At 41.3% G+C, this 16159-nt stretch overlaps 1 protein-coding gene and 1 pseudogene across 1 annotated transcript in view; both read left to right on the forward strand.

Moving 5' to 3' along the window:
• Nucleotides 1-16159, forward strand: part of LOC126469649 (facilitated trehalose transporter Tret1-2 homolog) — a 346069-nt gene that overhangs the window by 238192 nt on the left and 91718 nt on the right. The window lies entirely within an intron of this gene.
• Nucleotides 12659-12776, forward strand: LOC126472360 (5S ribosomal RNA; annotated as a pseudogene).

Raw genomic sequence — 16159 nt, forward strand, 5'->3', positions numbered from 1 at the left:
ACACATCCACGCCCGAGGCAGGATTCGAACCTGCGACCGTAGCGGTCGCGCGGCGCCAGACTGTAGAAAGAACACAGGTTCTTTCAAAAAGATTCATCCGATTTCACTAACCTACATCTGGTACGTGAATGATGATAAAAATTTATGGTAAAGTTTGACTATTAAGTTATTAAATGTCAAAAGAGCCATCCTATTTTACACGGGTATAACTTTTACGTGCATGTACATCCAGGACGCGGCCGGATAGTGAAGCGCCTTAGAGAGCTGCTGCCGTTGTTCAGGGAGGCGCACCGACGCGGCTCCAATCTGCCCGACGGAATAACGATGAGGGCCCTCTGCATGTGGTTTTTAGCCGGCTTCACATCCGACTATGGTGAATACCGGCCCAGTATCCACGTCCCGCCTTAATTACACGATTTGCAAACATTTGTAAAAATTTCTCCCACTTTCACATGCAATAACACTAGATGTAGACAGATGTGGTACACAGTTCCTTCCCTGGGGGAAAGGGTGACGACAGAAAGAGCATCCGGCTTCCCTTTACCAAAAAAATTACCATATTAACTTGCAGACCCCGCGAAGGTACAGCATAAGGCCAAGAGAAATAAAAAGAAAAGATGCATCCAAATTCAGTCTTGGGGAACTTTTCACATTTACGTTTAGTATTAAAGTTTCCATTTACCTTTCGCCGTAATCGATGTGGAATGTTGCTCCTTGACGATGCGCACAACCCCTGTCTTTCGGTCTCGTTGAATGTACGGACCAGTGTCTCATTTCCCATTCCAAATAGCACGAGGTACATGTACTCAAAATATGACGTCTCTTCCAAGCCGCTGGAGATACTGCGTTAGCAATACTGTCCAGTATCTGCTACGCTGATTCAGTTATTCACAGCCGCTGTTCCATGTTGAACCAATCACTGTCGCTCAACAACGAATGCAACCGCATGCAGACAGTGTTGCTAGCTTTTGTATCCTGAAGTACCTGCTTCACATCAGATCTATTCATCTTTTTTTTCCTTTCTACTTTCCCGATGAACTTACGTACTATATAAGCTCCCGACCATCGTAAAACCTTAGTTCTCTTCAGGGATTCAGGTACCATAAACACGGACTTCGTTTGAGGTTTAGGGAAACATTATTGGAAAGGCACTTCCTTCTCCTCATCATTATAGTGTCTCTGCAATGGAAAAAGGATCTAATTACTATTTGTGCACTAGTTTTTCCTTATCTGTAGGTCAAGTGAGGGTAATCCGAGTATCACCTGAAGTGCCCCCGCAGATATGTTGCCAGAAGCTCCTAACAACCAGAGTTGCACTTCTCATTTGGCACTGATTGTTTTGAGTTCATATGTTGATAGAAGGCTTTGAGGTCAGACACTTGAACAACAACCGAAAACGATAATTACCGTAGTTTCATGTTATGATACTATCCTTTGTATTGGTAGCTTCTATTCCTGTCTGACCAATTCATGAGGCGCTAGCAGCGTGATCGCGCCCTATCATCTTTAAACATGAAGTCGTCGCCGAAATGTTGACTGCAGGCTGGAAAATAAGGCAAAATGTGTACTGGAATATGTGGACTCGAGAATACAGTGGAGGATCCAGTCCTAATACAGCACAGCCCTCAGGTTACCACCGGCAGCGGTGACTGGCATCCTACATCCGAATATGTTAGGGCCCGAAACATGACTGACACACCTCCCTTATGAGCCCACAGGTCTGCAACCCTCTCCTACGACGATCAGCAAAGGGTAGACAAATCTCCAGTCGTCGGTTAAGAGAACGCAACGCCAATAATTTAGGTTCCGTTCCATTTATTTCATTGCCCATTTATTTCACTTACTACAGTGCTGGACGTTTGTACTGTTGCTCATGTGGAAGACTAGAGAGCAAATTGATCGTGCGCAGGAGGTTATGTATTATCTGGGCCGCATACATCTCCCATTTGCTTCTAAAAGGCATAGCGCAATAGTGTTGCATCTTCTCGGGATTCTTACAAGCCATATTGTGTAGGTTCATCAGCTGTTGTTGACAACTATGTGGCAAGTCTACAATATTTTGTGTCTCACGGCCAATACGACTGAATACTCGAATAAGGTCGCCGTCGCGTACGTTGTACGCCAATTCGGTAGGCAACTTCTCGTGCTGACAGTACGTTTTGTCGTGCTTGGGTAGCTCAGTTGGTAGAGCAATTGCCCGCGAAAGGCAAAGGTCCCGAGATCGAGTCTCGGTCCGGCACAGTTTTAATCTGCCAGGAAGTTTCAGCACGTTTTATCTTTGAGTGATGATGTCCGCACACTCAGTGCTCGAAACCATCCTTCGAGAAAGTTGAGGTACTGAAAAGTTTATACAAGCCAAATTTTCCCGTTCACGATTGGAAACACTAACAGTCCGGATAGCTGAGCACGCTAACGTGCCACTTCCGGGATTCGGGGAGGCGAGATAGCCCCAGATTGAATCCATCCTATGGATTAACGACTAGGGCTGGTGAGCCGGCTTGACAAGATGTGGTTTTAAGGCGACTTCCCACCCCAAGCTACGGAGATACCGTACTGGTACCCACGTCTCACATCAGATGCTCGCTACGCAAACATTTAGAAAACGTGATCACACTTGACTATGAGATTTAATCCAGGCGCAGACAGACGGTGCGCACTTATGCCATCCTGGGAGTAGAGGTGGCGCCAGGAAGAGCATCCGGCAACCAACTGACACCAGAGCCAACACTAGGCCCGGCGTAGGATGTGTAATTGGGCCCATTTCTAAGTATAGCAATCCAGTTTTATTGTCATTTTAATGAAGGTTTAACATAATACAAATATAAAATAATTGGGGGACGATTGGAATCAAAATATTCATTAGGATGAAATAGAGAGTAAGTATAATTTTTTATTAAACAGTAAACATATGTTTACAACTGCAGATTATATTGTGGTACTGTAAGTTGAACGAGATAATTCCGGCGGAATTCGAGCGAACCGATAGTTTTTTATGATGCAATAGGCAGAATCAGAACGTGCAGTAGTATACACACGTGTATCGTACAGCTTCTATTAACAGCAGCAGCTCGGTCTCGTGTTGGATGCATTCTTTATTACAGAGTCTGTAAACATTCGAGGACATTATACAGACTGTGACATGTTGCATTGTATACAGAAGCCAGACGCCCACTGAAGAAAAGGTGCTAAGTGCTCCGACGCCTATGTCGTAGAGGAAGTAAACATAAACATTACTTATCAGTAATACAGTGCCTCCAAATGCTTCATTTTCTGTCCAAAACCCATTGTTCAACACTCAGATGCTTTTGTTTCAGCTATTATTCTTACCATGGAAACAATGAACTACTGAAGTTTGTTTGTTATTATAAGTCTCAGAACATCTTCTGCGAAATTTGTTTCCTTAGTTTCGGGTATTAAAATTCATAACACTGTTTTTCTATGACAATGTGGAAAGATAGGCTTCCTGATTACGGAACTTACAGTGAACGCTATAATGCCTGCCTCCAATGGGTAATTTTTAAGAGCACATTTCTTTGCATTCACATTTCCAATTTCCACACATTAACGCCCAGAATTGGAATAGATAGCAGTAAGTACAATTTTAAATAACATTTATGAATATATTTGAGACTTTCATTCTATTTCATTATAACAATTTCGTAGAAAAAAAACAGTTTATAGCACACTTGCGTGATGTTCCGTTGCTAAGATCATACTCTAACCTTCACACTCGTTTCACATTAAAGTCCTTCCGCCACTCGTATTACAAAATACAGTTTCCTTCGTCCCAATACATGTTCAAAACGACGTATTTCTGGATGTTGCTGTATTTAAAAAACGTTTAATTTCACGCCCTATATAATGTCCGAAAACTAGGAATAGTTATGATGATACATGTTGTATAACATTCTATTACAATCAGGATTATTTGGAATGCAGTAAATAAAAAAAATGGTCATAAACCAGCTCTGAGCACACACGTAAGCCCGCTGGCAGCTGCTTAAACAAACCTCGTCGTGTCCCCATTTCCCCACTACACCTTTGAAAGAACTAACAAACCAATCGGATGAATCATGAATGAATCTGCTTACTGAGAAAAAACACCATGACGTTTTAATGGAATAAGAAACTGAAAAAATAGTAATAAATATTGATTTGGAAGGCAGTGATGAAGCCGGTTATCAGGAACCCAAGACCATAGCAGCTAGGGAACTGGATGATAGCTCGACCAAGACCTACACGGCAAGAGAGAAAACTCACATGACTGATGAAATTAAAATTTCAGATGCTACTCAGTAATGATTTGTTGTAAAATACATGTACACTCCATTTAATTTTATTTTATATGCTGGTATAGTTTCCTTTCATTTCACCTTAACACATAAGGCTAAGAAGTACTATACTGATTCGTAGCCTACACTGACAAATGTCACGTATCACTAAAGCTACGATATGGGGTGTTCAGTCCCCCTCCCCCGTTCCCCACGTTCTTTGACGTGTCCACATATTTCAGTAAACGGACAGCAGCGAGCTCGCATGTAACCTGCAATAAGTCGTGTAACGAATAGTGTATTATAACTGTTTGCCTATAACACTGTCAGTGGCGCTTTATGAACCTTTTGTTCAACAAATATTTGAATCACATTATCAAAGTCTGTCTTGCCAAATTAGATACAATTACCAAGATTCCCAAAGCTGTGAGGTTATAGGCGCTTCAGTCCGGCACCGCGCTGCTCCTACGGTCGCAGGTTCGAATCCTGCCTCGGGCATGGATGTGTGTGATGCCTTTAGGTTAGTTAGGTTTAAGTAGTTCTAATGCTAAGTCTAGGGGACTGACGACCTCAGATGTTAAGTCCCATAGTGCTCAGAGCTATTTGAACCATTTTTTGAACCAAAGCCGTGAGACGTTGTTGATGCATAGTTGATAATAGGCGGTTTTTAAAGCAAGCCAGAGTGCTGAATGACCTTTCTCCTTCACATGCAGTCACTGCAAGAGTGAAAAAGATGCGCAAAACTACACACACATTCGAAAATAAGCTTGAAATTTTAAGCTTCTGTATCTTAATCAAGAGGTCTAATGGTTCCAAAGTAGTGTCTCCAAAGTTTGAAGCTCAAACTGTTTTCCAATATGTCATTTCTTTTTCTACATGTGTTGTGATATCATTGTGGTATTCATTCGTAAATAACTTGCATGCCTCATCGACCTGATCGTCAGCCATCTTCGAGTATTGAATTTTCAAGTTAGACACTAGATTCCCAATAATGGCAAAAAACATTTATCTTCAATAACTCTTCTGAATTTACATTTTTCAGTTCATTCCTGATTTCATCACGAAATAATTTCCTCTTCTTACGAGGAGAACATGGCAAGTGTCATAACCCACTTTCCCAGAAACTTCGCTCAGTGGAGGAGGATTCAAAATAAGCGAATACGTGTCGCGGCTTATCAGTAGATACTCGACCGTATCTGAAAAACGACGATCAAAGTTTTAGACGTAATTTAGGTGCCTTTTAGGGGACGACACATTCAGCCAAGCTGGTGGCACACTGACTAATATCGTGGCTTGTAACGTTTGCGCTCCACGTTGGAAACTCGAGTATTGTTTTTATTCATTTATTTTTATTTTTTCATTTATCTACCTATGACAGCAGAAGGTTACTATGGAGTTATTTCATTTTATTTTATTTTTTTATTTATTCACCAGACATTCAATTAATAGACGAATAAGGACAACGTTATTTCAGTAGACATTAGAAAACATTCGTGTAGTAATCTTCTACGGACATGGCTATATAGATCAAAAACAAAAATAAAAATAATTGGGTTTCGAACACGGGAGTCAGATCTTTGAAACCGCTATACTAGCCATTGCGCACTGTTTCGTTTGAACAGCTTACTCGCTAAAAGGCACATAGAAAGTACCTCCAAAACTTTGACCGTCGTTTTCTAAAAAGTGGACGAGTGTCAATGGATAATCCGTGACACGTGTTCGCCTATTTTGACTCCTCTTCCACTGGCCAAAATTTCCAGGGAATCGGGTTATGGCAGTTGTCGTGTGCTCCTCGTTAGTGAGAGCCTCCGGAAATTCAGAATCGGTATTAATCGCACAGGCAACAATTTTGGATTCAGAGAGAATGGTGTGTCAATTTTCTCAAAGATATTTTCAGTCATTTCATGATATCTCAATGTTTCTTACCTCAACATCAATGACTGTATTTCGAATTTGTAGTAATTTGCTTCTGTACTCACTTGATACCAACAGCTTTAACCAAATTGATGCCATGGTTAAACACGTGAAAGGTCTCATATAATCCAAACCACAGAACGAGTTTCAGGTGCCAAATTTAACTTCCTAAGAGTTTCAACAGCAACGGCAATCTTATCCAAGTGAGCTATAATTGGTCTTACAGCATCAACGCAAGCACTCCAATGGGTGTCAGATATGGAATATAAAGAACTTCCAACACACTGTCTCAGAATTTGCCATCGTTGTAGACTGCAGCTGAACAGCTGTTCAATCATTCCGAAAATAGTATCACCTTCATTACAGCTCTCAGCTGCCATGAACTCCACATTAGAAGAAAATGTGTGTGAGCTCCTTTGTAAGTCCCAGTCACATTACGTCCTCTATCATAACCTTGTCGGCGTCACTTACTGATAGCAACTGAGTATTTCACAACTGTTAATCGAATTAAATGTGCAGAGCAACTCCTGTTTTCTGATTGTGATCTACGAATTTCAAAAGCCGTTCATTTATTTCATGTTTATCAAATGCCTGTTGAAGTAAATATAATGCAGGATGAATGTTGTCTTTTCAACATGATTTTAATAGGAATTGCATCAACAAAAACTGAATGATACTTCGAATTCTCCTTCTGTTCGAAGATAACACTCCCAGCAGGATGGGCACGACTACAAATAAACTCATTCCGAATATCACTAGACAGATAATGCACTTGTAAGCGCTTTCCAGCTTCTTGTCCCTCTGTGACCTTGCTTCTACGTTTTGCAAAAACTGGATCAAAGTGACTCAAGAGCTCTAATATCCCTAGGATATTTCCATTATTTAGCTCTCCAATTTTCTGAGAGCCAAACTTCTTTGATCAAGAAATAATGTCACATCAAGTAATCCTCTTAGTATCTGTTTCCAAACATAGGCTTCATTTTCAATCTGCTTCTCGATTCTTTTGAATATAGTACCAGAGCGTTTTAAATGAATCTCGAAGTTTCGCCATTTCAAGTAAAATTCTTTATAAAGATTGTTAGGTAGGTGTTTTGAGGTCCTATCGTATATTTTTTCCAGGTTAATTAACATAAATATTACAATTTTGAAGATAAGTATGAACGAACTGTCTCAGCGTGACTAGAAAGAAGACGACAAGGAAAACAAAACAATGTTTCTTGATTTTCACTTCAAACTAACGAGTTATGGGCCACATAGTCATTGTTCAGAAGTTTATATTGAAAATGAGATGTAGGAAATACACAGGAATTAACGACTGCTGGAAAATGGTTTGGATGATTAGGTGGGCCATATTTTACTATCTCAACCCCTTTCTTTGCTGTATAATATAAATTACTTAAAGTACCAACATCAAAACCCTTATGAGAACACTTATAACTAGAGCCCCGATGTTGACGTTGTAATATAGTTTAAAATATACTTAAAAAGCTAGAAGTGACTTTAATGAATGATGTAAATCGTACAAAAATACATTGTAAAATGAATAAAATTATCTTATATTAAAAAGTTTGAAGATTACATTAATACCTTATACAGGAACATAAAATGGAAACACTAAGGGCCTTCAATACTACAAGTAACGTTTTTAATTCATCTTAGTCTGGGCTGAATTGCAATGTCGTTCTCAGATTGTCGAATGTGAAAGATCAGCGGTTATTAGCCAACAAGATTTTTTTACATCGAATAGCTGCGTTCACATTAGCTGGCAAGATCAGAGAGCACTTAAGGTGGGGAAGATCGTTTGCATGGAGTCGTTTCTACTTCAGAATATGAGATATCACACAAAATACAGCACCTGACATTTTTTGTCCAGCATTTTTTTTTTCTGTTTAGATGCAATAACTGTAGCAGTTTCACCACTGCTGCCAGTCAGTACGATCTAACACTGCAGTAGCCACTACGTAGTGAACTGCTAATTGTTTGACCTGGAGTTGCGGCTCTAAGTTCATTTCATTTCGTATGATACCAAGCATAACACACGAACAAGAACGTCACTTCTACGCGCATTCGCGAAATCTTGTTACTTCCGTGCCCCGTTTCCATCATAGCAAGTGGTGGGGGAGACATTACTACGCAGTAGTGGGAACTTGGTGTGTCATATCGATAATTTGCAGTAGCAGAAATGGCGCGTCGAATTAAAAACGTTCCGTGAAAGCGCATTATAGCTCCTCATCCTCGGCCACTCACCGCCAGTCACAATATGATGAACCAATACACTGGTAATAATACAGTGCCACCCACTGCTAGTTTAGATACATTGCCAGTTGTTCCAACGACGATATCTACCGATAAATGCCGTATCAGAGGCAGCGGCAAAATTTTAGCTGACAGATTGTAAAAAGTTATTATCTTTACCATTTTTCAGCTGTTCAACTTCAGCACAATTCTCATTAAATTCAAAGAAAGCTTAAAAATCAGTTGAATGACTTCTGTTTCCTGCACTGCCATTGGACACTGTAAAGATATCATACTATTTATCCGTATGGCCATAAATGGAAGTTATATACGGCGGTACACTCGAGGAGATAAATTTATATGAACTGACAAATTAATAAACAGTAATTGTTTCACAGTCACGTAAGAAATTTATCTTTGCTGTTTTCCTCTGCTGCGGCTTCAGCATCAGGTGACTAGATTTATCGTTTTCTTTATCACTGCGCATTGGGGTAGAAACAAATCCGGGGCTGAATAAACTTGTCCGGCCTTTTCCCCTTTCTCTACTTTCTCTTTCTTCTTTTCTTCCATTGCCCCCGACTTGTGTTTAGAGTCTATAGTGTTAATATCACTTATATCAAGTTTGCACTCTCGCAAACACAGCCCATAGCTGTCAAAAGTATTTAAATTAATCACTTGTCTGTGTTACAGACGAGACGAAGTGGAAGCGCACTGCGGTCAGCTCTCGGTATCGCTGTGTATGGAACCTTAGGTTTTAGAATGTAACTACTCTTCGGTAGTTCCCCCGCTCTGTAGGCAGCTGACGTAACAGGTATGCGCGACGACAGTGATCCTTAGGAACAGCAAGGGGAATCCCAGAGACGGCTTCGTTACAGTAATTCTTTACTTCGGCATTGGCAGATGCTACCTGCGAAGAGAACTGAGGTATAGGAATGGGAAGAAGCAACTGGTTTTTTAACCTTATTAACCAGTTTTTCGGTTGTCTATTGGTCCCAATTGCAACTGATTTTAAAAATAAGAACTAATAACCACCAAACGGGGAAAGAAAACAGCAACAATTCAACTCCCCGTGTCAGTGCTACTAAAAATCGCAGTTTCTAAATAAAAAGCTTTAATTGATAACATTTCCATTGGTTTCAAACATTGGATTATCAAAAACAAAGCAAGCAGTTCTCGTTTAATAACAATCTAGAGCAGCAGCCACATGACCCTCGAAGCGGTACAGCATTATTGAAGTAAGAACGTTGTCTGTCCGTGGTTCTCGATGCAAACATTATTTTATTTGTTTAAAAGTAAGCTGCCACATGCAACCTTATGTTGGTGGAGGTGGAACTATAATCTTGCTGACTTGGCAAAACGCCCATTATGAGCCATGACTGATGAATGGTACCGTCTCTGAACGTGTTCTAGAACCAAGTATGAAACAAAATTTATTTTGCAATTGGTGATTGATATTTTCCAACTGAGCACCTTGGGAGATCCCAACCGTTGAAAGACGTGGGCTCCCCACGAGGCTTGGCCGCTGGGGATTTCCCCCCCCCCCCCCCCTCCCCTTTCCCATCCCTCTCTCGTAGGATCTGACTGTCACTATCATTGCCCGAACTCAAACAGCAATGCCCACCCCGTGGAGAAAATAGGAAAAGGCAACAGAACCAGAAGAAGAATAAGAAGGGGATTGGAAATACTGTGCACTAACTGGATTTCCCGTTTACGACTGGAGGTACAGCACACTCTACTGAACTAGATTCAGAATGCAGAGTTACTTGTACTTCCATTACACAGGTGGCGATTTCCTGTAATCAGAAGAGCTTTGAGACAGAGGTTTGCGATCAAAAACCACAAACTTTAGAAGCCATGAGGATGGTGCAGTACATTCTTGCACAATTTACATGGATGCTGAAGAAAGACATCTAAATATTTGGATATAGTTATTCTTTTCATTTCATCTGAAGAAAGACATCTAAATATCTGGATATAGTTATTCTTTTCATTTCATATTAGCACAGCGGGGAAAAATTCGTCTCCTTTGTCGTTAAAATGTTCTAATACTAGGACAGTAAATAGTGAACGGACCCAGTAATCACCATTCTTATGAGAGTGGGGAAGGCTGTCAAAATTGACATAGATATGATACTGACGTTTGATCCCGTTAATATCAGACCTTGCTCTGTGGGAGAACAACAGATAAATATCATTTATTTTCAGTTCCAGTTGCACATTTTTATACAGAGTGGCTAGTTTCGATCTCATACACTATAAATATGTGCAACTGGCGCTGTAAATAAACGATATTTTAAAATCGCTTTAAATATCTATACAGTTGCTGATTCTCTCGTGACGAATATGTCGGTTCTAGTGAAAAAGATAAACTTATATCGACCGTGACAATTTTAACATAAAAAAGAGAGTATACTACTTTTGGCAGTATGACTCATCAACACATTTTCAATGAGAAACTATACATAAGGGGAAATTTTCACGCATAATAAATTAAACAGCTTGACGTACTTGTGGTTCAAAATGCATGCATACAGCATATAACTTTCTCACCATTTTTGCTTTATTGCCTGTAGATATTTACAATTTCCGTAGGAATGACAAAATTTATAGCTTTAAAAGCCTAGTTGGTATATTTATCTTTTATATTCGCGTGCTTCTGCCTTGATCGTCACTAGCCGATTTTTAAAGATTTCCATCGTCATTGTCACTGTCTCATCAGTAACATGGAGATTCACTGTCGTCCAAACACACTGAAGCGCCAAAGAAACTGGGATAGGCATGCATATTCAAATACAGAGATATGTAAACGGGCAGAATACTGCGCTGCGGTCAGCAACGCCTATATAAGACAACAAGTGCCTGGCGCAGTTCGCTCGGTTACTGCTGCTAGAACGGTAGGTTATCAAGATTTAAGTGAGTTTGAACGTGGTGTTATAGTTGGCGCACGAGCGATGGCACACAACAGGTAGCGATGAAGTGGGGATTTTCCCGTACGACCATTTCACGAGTGTACCGTGAACATCAGAAATCCGGTAAAATATCAAACCTCCGACATCGATGCGGCCGGGAAAAGATCCTGCAAGAACGGGACCAACGACGAGTGAAGAGAATCATTAAATGTCACGGAAGTGCAACGCTTCAGCAAATAGCTGCAGATTTCAATGCTGGGCCATCAACAAATGTCAGATTGCGAACCATTCAACGAAACATCATCGATATCGGCTTTTGGAGCCGAAGGCCCACGCGTGTAACCTTGATGACTGCACGACACGGAGCTTTACGCCTCGCCTGGGCCCGTCAACACCGACATTGGACTGTTGATGACTGGAAACATGTTGTATGGTCGGACGAGTCTCGTTTCAACTTGTATGGAGCGGATGGAGGAGTATGGGTATGGAGACAACCTCATGAATCCATGGACTCTGCATGTCGGCAGGAGACTGTTTAAGCTGGTGGAGCCTCTGTAATGGTGTCGGGCGTGTACAGTTGGAGTGATGTGGGAACCGCGATACGTCTAAATACGACTAGGACAGGTGACACATACGTAAGCATCCTGTGTGATCACCTGCATCCATTCATGTCCATTGTGCATCCCGACGGACTTGGGCAATTCCAGCAGGACAGTGCAACACCCCACACATCCAGAATTGCTAGAGAGCGGCTCCAGGAACACTCTTCTGAGTGTAAACACTTCCGCTAGCCACAAAATTACCCGGACATGAACATTATTGAGCATATCTGGGATGTACTCTCACAAATTTATGGACAGCCCTGCAGGATTCATGGTGTCAGTTCCCTCCAGCGTACTTGAGACATTAGTCGAGTCCATACCACGTCCAGTTGCGGCACTTTTTGCGTGCTCGCAGGGGCCCTACACGATATTAGGCAGCTGTGCCAGTTTCTTTGACTTTTCAGTGCAAATATTTAGTAATCAGATTAAAATACAAGATCAATCTTGGTCGATATTCTTGCACTGTTGTATAGTTCAGGATATTCAATGGTAATTTGTACGCTGTCTCTAATTATTTTGTCATTGACGGAATTTTAAAACCAAATGTTCATGTTTTGCTCTTACATCACCAAAACTTGCGGATCATGAGTATAGGATTGATCTGTTGAACACGTTTTCAACTTAATTTCATGTATTAAAATTTTTAAAGGTCTTGACTCTAATTAATATAATAACGAGACCGGCAGACTAGAATCCATCCTCTGATTTTGTGTAAAGTATAGTTGGTATCTACGGCCTTGCCGCAATGGTAACACCGGTTTCCATCAGATCACCGAAGTTAAGCGCTGTCGGACTGGGCTAGCACCTGGATGGGTGACCATCCGGCCTACCGAGTGCTGTTGGCAAGCGGGGTGCACTCAGCTCTTAGCCCTTGTGAGGCAAACTGAGGAGCTGCTTGATTGGGAAGTAGCGGCTCCGATCTCGTAAACTGACATACGGCCGCGAGAGCGGTGTACTGACCACGTGCCCCGCCATATGCGCATCCAGTGACGCCTGTGGGCTAAGGATGACAAGGTGGGCGGTCGGTACCGTTGGGCCTTCATGACCTGTTCGGGTGGAATTTAGTTTATATCTGGTGCCTAAATAATACAGTGTTGACCATCTCAACATCGTTATTAATCTTAATTTATCGATAACCAAAGGCAGGTCAGAGCATGACTGTTGACTTGTGAAACCAGTCTCCTACCAGTCATGCTCTGACCAGCCTTTGTATACTGGCAAGTTACGCTTAGCAACGATCTTGTAATAGTTAACACTGCATTTGGGTAGCATGTATAGTATAAGCAGTATATGAGAAAGCTGCTAGTCAACCGAAACCAGTTATCATTTAAATGTTATTACATTATAATGCGATCAAGACCATTAAAATTTACAGTGAATAATAGACATCACTGTGTCTACCTCGCATGACGATTTCAGGTGTTATGATTAATCTTATGTATATTACACTTTCTGATGCAGATTAATATCCTACAAAATTTTGAGGGAGCATAATATTCTGTTAAGTGAAGTTCCTTAGTATTTGTTTTTTTTTTTTTTTTTTTTTTTTCAACGGGCAATTACAAAGATATGACTTCAACACCGTAGGGCATTAAGTATACCAGCTTCAAAAGTTGTTGTCACGTGTTTGGCCATGCAGAGGGTAGCTACTGTAAATGTAACACTGGCCAAACAATTCGTCGCGTGCCACTGCTGCAGGACATCTGGCTGCATAGTCGCTGCCTAAGACACATTTTTTCCGAACCGAAGCATGTTTTTACTAAACGTTTTCTTTGTGAATGGCTTTTATTAAGAATATCTGCCTACGCTTAGGCTGTGTCAAATTTAACTTCTCATTTTCATAAACTTAGAAACCATTAATATTTCAGACTAATTCAGGTTCGACCTATAGTTCCATCTGTCATTCTTCACGCGAAAATACAGTAAGTCGTTCGTTACGTCATAAACAGGTTTATCTGGTGTTAGATACAGGCCCAGTAAGCTGTTCTCGTACTGAAAATTCATTCACCTTTCTCGAATTTATTCTCGTTCCTGCTGTCCATTTCGTTACTAAGTATCATAAATTTATATTACTTTCATTTATTAATTGATATCTTCTTCATCTGACTGTTTGTCCACCCATTGTTGTTTGTAAGAGATAGACTGTTATACATTCTGGGTTAACGCATTTCACCGTGCCCCTATTTACAATGGCTGCATCTACGCATAGCTTAACCACCCTCCGAGTTTTCCCTCGGAAGGATTACGTTCTTTTTTCAGCTGTTCGCTTCTTTCCAAAAAACTTAAATACATTTTAACCTCTTTTTCACTCAAAATCTCCCATTGTAATTTTTCGTGTCGTTTTTATGTACTACATGGTGCCGAACCCAGTAGCGCAGTTATTCGTACATTGGACTGGCATTCGGGGGGACTCTGACCAAAATCGGCATTCGGCCATCTACATCTACATTTATACTCCGCAAGCCACCCAACGGTGTGTGGCGGACGGCACTTTACGTGCCACTGTCATTACCTCCCTTTCCTGTTCCAGTCGCGTATGGTTCGCGGGAAGAACGACTGCTGGAAAGCCTCCGTGCGCTGTCGAATCTCTCTAATTTTACATCCGTGATCTCCTCTGGAGGTATAAGTAGGGGGAAGCAATATATTCGACACCTCATCCAGAAACGCACCCTCTCGAAACCTGGGCAGCAAGCTACACCGCGCTGCAGAGCGCCTCTCTTGCAGAGTCTCCCACTTGAGTTTGCTAAACATCTCCGTAACGCTATCACGGTTACCAAATAACCCTGTGACGAAACGCGCCGCTCTTCTTTGGATCTTCTCTATCTCCTCCGTCAACCCGATCTGGTACGGATCCCCCACTGATGAGCAATACTCAAGTATAGGTCGAACGAGTGTTTTGGAAGCCACCTCCTTTGTTGATGGACTACATTTTCTAAGGACTCTCCCAATGAATCCCAACCTGGTATCCGTCTTACCAACAATTAATTTTATATGATCATTCCATTTCAAATCGTTCCGCACGCATACTCCCAGAGAAGTAACTGCTACCAGTGTTTGTTCCGCTATCATATAATCATACAATAAAGGATCCTTCTTTTATGTATTCGCAATACATTACATTTGTCTATGTTAAGGGTCAGTTGCCACTCCCTGCACCAAGTGCCTATCCGCTGCAGATCTTCCTGCATTTCGCTACAATTTTCCAATGCTGCAACTTCTCTGTTTACTACAGCATCATCCGATCAGATCTAGGTTTTCCGTGATTTCCCTAAACCTCTCCAGGCAAATGCTAGAATGGTTCCTTTGAAAGGGCACGGCCGGTTTTCTTTCCCTGCAGTGAAACATACCAAGCGTCTGCTCCGTCTCTGATGACTTCGATGTTGATTAGGTGTTAAACTTAAATCTTCCTTCCTTTGTACTAAATGGCAGCCTGCTACTTGCCTCACCTACAGTTGAATCTGTAACATAGGTGTTCATCTTCTTATTTCTACGTCTTGTTACTGCCAAATAATTATATGACGTGACTGGTTCACGTTGTGACTCGGAATATCGTGTAGGACTTCCTCATAAATAGTTGCAGCAACTGTTTTAAGCCATAGACGGGCGAGTCAGTCCCAACCGACCGCCGTGTAATCCTCTGCCAACGGCGTCATCGGATGCGGCGTGGAGGAGCATGCGGTCAGCACAGTGGTCTCCCGCTCGTTGACCTTGGAACCGCTACTACAAGGTCAAGAAGGAATGGTCAAATCTGACATGTCGATACCTACCCTGAAACTCCACACTAGGAAAAAGACACCAAAAGAAATAAAAGAAATGCACTGTAAAAATTTTATCTGCTAAGGAACACTGCAACGATTGAAAAAAATGCTAAGAACCGCTTATAACAGGGGTTTGTACAACACTTCCTGCCAAGGGCACGAATCGGCGAATAAGTAGAGACAGCCGCAATAAGAGAGCATAGATCTCATAGTACTAAGTCCAAAGTACACACACGCGAATTTTACTCACTTAAGACATACCAAAAAGTCTCATAACATTAATTTTTGGAATAACTTGCAGTTCATGTTGACAGCTGAACTGTTGCTGATGTAATTGTTATAGAAGTGACTAGCACAGGAAAGAAAATCAAGTCTGAGTATGATATTACATTACAGAAGACGTTCTGCAGTCGGGACTTTAATTTGTTGACATTAAATGTGTTATAACAATTCCTGTAGTACACATCTAA

This window comes from Schistocerca serialis, chromosome 3 (assembly GCF_023864345.2).
Source record: "Schistocerca serialis cubense isolate TAMUIC-IGC-003099 chromosome 3, iqSchSeri2.2, whole genome shotgun sequence".
Taxonomy (NCBI): domain Eukaryota; kingdom Metazoa; phylum Arthropoda; class Insecta; order Orthoptera; family Acrididae; genus Schistocerca; species Schistocerca serialis.